This window comes from Bidens hawaiensis, unplaced genomic scaffold, assembly GCF_021521415.1.
Source record: "Bidens hawaiensis isolate Kalapana, Puna unplaced genomic scaffold, B.hawaiensis_p1.1 tig00007412_1, whole genome shotgun sequence".
NCBI classification, from domain to species: domain Eukaryota; kingdom Viridiplantae; phylum Streptophyta; class Magnoliopsida; order Asterales; family Asteraceae; genus Bidens; species Bidens hawaiensis.
In genome coordinates, this window is record NW_027491516.1 from 1,218,234 (window position 1) to 1,223,706 (window position 5,473).

General features: G+C 37.7%; 1 pseudogene across 1 annotated transcript; it reads left to right on the top strand.

The window, feature by feature from the left end:
- The first annotated feature begins 207 nt into the window (after positions 1–207).
- Positions 208–2,478, top strand: LOC143635156 (putative splicing factor 3A subunit 1; annotated as a pseudogene). Its single transcript, XR_013154004.1, has 3 exons — positions 208–1,802; positions 1,900–2,162; positions 2,329–2,478. The product of XR_013154004.1 is annotated as a putative splicing factor 3A subunit 1 (transcript).
- The last annotated feature ends 2,995 nt before the right edge of the window (positions 2,479–5,473 follow it).

Sequence of the window (5,473 nt, forward strand, 5' to 3'; positions counted from 1 at the left end):
AGTTTTATGCGCACCCCTGCCTTGCCTAACACTAACTTATTCGCACAAATATATATGATTATATATAAAAAATGAATAGACAAAGCTATATATGTCTATATTATGTTGCTTTTATTCTCTTTATGATTTAGTGTAACTGATCTAAACTCAACCTTTATCTTTGCAGGTAACTTCTGAAATACCAAATGGCGTTCCAAGTAGAAAATGATTCCAAGGACGAGCATATGCAGGAAGCCGATATTAAAGGTCAAAATCAGTCAAATTCACCCCTTGCATCTATTGCCACACACACCCGACCAATAGGAATTATACATCCTCCACCGGACATCAGAAACATAGTCGACAGAACCGTAAGCTTTGTGGCAAAGCACGGACCCGAGTTTGTGAAAATAATCATCGATGAAAATGATGCAAATCCCAAATTTAATTTTCTGAATAATTCAGATCCATATCATGCGTATTACCAGCACCGACTGTCTGAGTTTTGTGATCAAAGTCAAGCACCGGGTCAGAAGTTATCTAAGTCATCTGATGCAGCCGAGAAAACTAACACGTCACCAAAGTTTATACCAGTTAAGAAAGTTCTGGAACCTCCAGAGGCTGAGCAGTACACAATTCGGCTTCCCGAATGTATTACGGGTGAGGAGTTGGATATAATTAAACTCACTGCACAGTTTGTGGCACAAAATGGATCTTTTATGACTGGATTAACTAGCAGAGAGACAAACAATCCTCACTTTCAGTTTTTGAAGCCGACCCATAGTAAGTTTAAGTTGTTTAAATCATTAACAGATGCCTACAAGAGAGTGTTGAGGCCGACTAATGGATTGACTGATAAGTTAAAAAATGTTGTGACTGATACGTCTACTGTTCTTGAGCGGTGCGTAAACCGGCTCGAGTGGGAAATGCACCAAGAGCAGGCGAGACAAAAGGCTGAGGATGATAAAGAACATGAAAGACAGTTGATGTCCAAGATCGACTGGCATGATTTTGCTGTTGTGGTGACCATAGATTTTTCAGATGATGAAGATAATGATTTACCGCCTCCAATGATATTAGACGAAGAAGAGAATAATAATAATGATGGTTCAATCAATGAAGAAAACGAGCTGAGAATGAGGATTGTTAAGAATTATAAGAGACCTGAGAGAGGCTAGCAGCTGGAGAGAGACGCCTGGCTAATAGTAATATTGTTGTTTCACCGATTACTGGTGAATTGATTCCGGTCAACGAGATGTCAGAACATATGCGTGTTTCTCTTATTGACCCGAAGTATAAAGAGCAAAAGGAGAGAATGTATGCCAAGATTAGAGAGACCACATTGCTCGGACCCGTCCTGATATTTTTGGGACCACAGAGGAAGAGGTTTCTAACGCGGTTAAAGCAGAGATTGAAAGGAAAAACAATCAAATTGACGGGTTTACTGATGGCCAGAATCTTCCAGTCCTCCACCATATGGGCTAGCTTTGAATCTCCCTCGTGTGTCGCCTAATGCTCAATACTGGACTGTAACTTTGCCACCAATGCAGATGAATTACTTTCATCAACATCCTTACATGATGAATCGGCCGCCTAGTATTCCGGTACCACCACCGGCTGGATATCAGTTAACACCCCTTGCACCCTGTCTATATATGCCCGGCATGCCTATGGTTCCTCCACCGCCTATGCCTCAAGGAATGCAGTCACCACCACCGTCTGACGAAGCTCGTCCTGCACTTCCTAAAGAACCTGAACCAAAGAGGCAAAGACTTGAAGATTCTTTGCTTTTCTCCGAGGATCAGTTCTTGGCTCGACATCCGGTATGTTTATATTAAAAATATCATGTTTCTACTTACATTTAAAATTTATGTATACTTATATTCAGTGTGCTAATTGGAGTTGTTTATGTTGTGACAGGGACCTGCTCGTATTAGTGTGTCGGTGCCAAATGCTGAAGGAAATCTCAAGGGTCAAATGTTGGACATTACCGTGGAGTCCTTGTCTGAGAGTGTAAGTAGTTTTAAAGAGAAGATTGCTGGAGAGATCCATCTGCCTGCAAGCAAACAGAAACTGGGCGGGAAGGCGGTTTTTCTTAAAGACAATTTATCTCTTGCTTATTACAACATTGGTGGAGGTGAAACACTTTCTCTGTCTTTAAAAGAACGAGGTGGTCGGAAGAGGTAAGTAGTCGTTTCTGTCTCCTGGAACATTGCATTTAATCTGTTTTTGGACCTTTTGGTTGATGGAATAAGGAAGATTATACCGACTGTGAATGGTTTTATGTTGTTGATTTGATTTATAGTATAACATATGTATGACTATTTTCTTGATTTTATTTTGTTGAAGTTATTGGTTGCATTGGCTGTTGTGACCTTTTTCTTATACATACTTGACATGTTTAATTGCGCGAGGTACAATTCAATGGATCTGGAAAAGAAGACAGCGGGGCTTTGAAGAGAACGCGAAGGTAGGAAGAGGTAAGAAATACTTAGTGTCTCCTGGAAGCTCTCATCCTTGATAATGATGAGGTTTTGTAACATGTTATGTAACTTTATATTTGATGGTGTGTTTTCTAGATGGTCATGAAATCCTAACTACAACTTCAAACATAAATCATATTCAAGAGATATTTATGCTTCTTCTTGAGGGAATTATTTAACACCCACTTTATCAAAACCTATTTAGAAAGATATTTAATGTAAATCATGTCAAAGCGAAATACCTTTTGATAAATCTATCATAGTTTGCAGTTCCAATTCATCTTAGGGTTTAGGGTTTAAAATCTCAGTTTACAATCATATATTTATCATAGTTTCTTGTTCCAACTTCCAATTCACCTTGAAGTTATTTTTCTCAACTTTATAAATTGGTGTATCATAATATGATTGCACATTTAGGCTCCAGCAATAAATGCAATGATGTAGTAATTGAGAATCTTGTTATTGTGTACAAAAGAACCATAGGTTATGGCAATCCGTTGTCGATATATTCGGATAAACATTTAAATAGTATTTCAAGCTTTTTTTTTCTGATTAGTCTGTTCGTAAACCATATTAATTATAAAGTCCACAAATGAGTTTTTTACGTACCCCAAATTTTGCATTCTCATCTCATTGACACTCTTAAAAAACATCGTAATTAAAGAAAACACTCTTCTCAATTGCCTTAAATTCATTTTTTTGTTTAAAAAAGTGAATTTCGATGATGATGGGTGATTAGTCCCCCCTTGCAAAAGATAATCATGTTACCTAAAAGCATCCCAAACGCTAGTGTTGTGGATGCGTTTGTGCGCTTGATGAACCAAGAGAGGAACCAGTCTAGTGTTGTGTCACCAAGTTTGTGGTATGGGGTTTGGTGTTATGAAAGAAAGTAAGGGTGTCTTATAGAAAACTTTGTAATTTTATGTGGCGCTGATGTGTTGGCTGTGAAGTTCTAGCGTTGTGAATGCTCTTGGTAATATAATGCACACTTGCCATGTAAATACAATAATGTAGTAATTGACAATAATCTTATAACGGTGACAAAAAAAACTATAATTATTACAAGAATGCACATAAGTATAAACACAACATTTAATAATACTTTGATATACCTATAGTGTAATGTACCCCTAGCAATATGACTTTACATATGATCACGTGCCACAATCTCATTAGCGCACTGAAAGAAAACAAGTGATTATAATACAAAAGGTACAAAATTTCAACTCAAACAACCTCTATGATCCTCAAAATTTAGCTATGCTCCCTTGGAATAACCGGTTCTCTACACTAAACTGGTACCATCAGTGTTGCTATAAAAGAATTATTAGCCTTTATAAGCCCAATTTCTTTTTCCTTCTTCAAAATCAAAATAAGTCAATAGTTTAAAAAGTATTATTATTTTGTAGCTTATAAGATTTGAACTCTAAATCTCTCATGTGTATTGAAAGTACTTATGGACTCTTCTAGGATAAAATTAATTTTTGCATTCAACATGTATGAATCTACCGTTTGCTACTAGTTGTGGTGCATGGTTTACACCATGTTCAACCCAACAATATTATGCCGGAATCACTTCCTGCTTATTGGCCGGCGTTTCGTATTCCAACCTCCTCAAAATTGGATGAAACAGTTCTAATTTGATTTTTGTTTCATTCTTGCTCTAAACATGCCAATGTTTTCAGTGATGGTGAACATGCATGCACTTGACTGAGAGTTTCATGGATGATTCAGTGGGCGCAGATACTAACGGTATGTAATTATCACTACAAACAAGTTTACCATCTCTTTCATCAACACAACCCATGTGTTCCGATCTTTTATGATGAAATGTATCGGGCGCATTCGGTATCACATGACTTGATCAACTGGACGCCACTCAACTTTGCCTTTTCCCCAATCCTTTTGACATCTACGGTTGCTGGTCCGGCTTCGCCACAATCCTCATAGGAAACAAACCTGTTATACTATACACTGGAAACGACTCCAAAGACGGCCAAGTCAAAAACCTCGTTGTCCAAAAAAAAAGTTTTCCGATCCATATCTTCGAGAGTGGATCAAGTATACCGAGAATCCCCATCACGAACCTCCCCGACGGGATCAGACGTGATGACTTATGGGACCAACCACTAGATGGCGTGCACGCGACGGAAAATGAAAGATACTCGTTGAAAGTAAGAAGAACAACACGAGAATCACGTTTCATTACCAATCAGTGGATTTTGTTAACTGGAGCCGCCACAAAACACCATTTTATCAAGCTGCAGACACTCATATGTGAGAATGCCCTGACTTCTTTCCGGTATTGATTAATAACACAATGGACATGATACATCTATGAAAGAAAATTATGAATGCTAAGGTAAATCACGTGTTGAAAGTGGGAACAGTTGATGGTCAAAGATATTACTACTAGATTGGTAGTTACAATCCGTTGAAAAATACGTTCCACATAATCAATAAACACTTAACTCCTTGGGATTTGATTATGGAAGATACCACACATCCAAAAACTGCCTTTGATCCTGTGAAAAATAGAAGGATATTAATTGATAGCGTCAATAAAATTCATTCACCCAAGCCATCAAATCCTTATGTTTTTCACATACTCAAAGAAAGATTCGAAAGTGTAATACTTCTCATAATCATATCTCCAAGGTGTCAAGGGATAAGTCATTTTGTGGAACATATCTCAGGAATGTAATTACCAATTAAGTAGTAGTCACTTTGACCAACAAATGTTCCCACTTTCAACACATGCTTTACCTTAGCATTCATTGTTCTTTCAGAAATGTATTGACTCCATTGATGCTATCAACCGATAACGGAAAGAAATCAAGACATTCCCATATCCTAGTGCCCACAACTTTTTGAAGTGGTGATTCGTGTTTACTCCAACTAACAAAATCCACAATTGGTAAAGAAACATGATTCTCGTCTTATCTTTCTGACTTCCAACAATTATCCTCCATTTTCCGTCCTCTGCAAACCACACAATGGTCGGTTCTCGA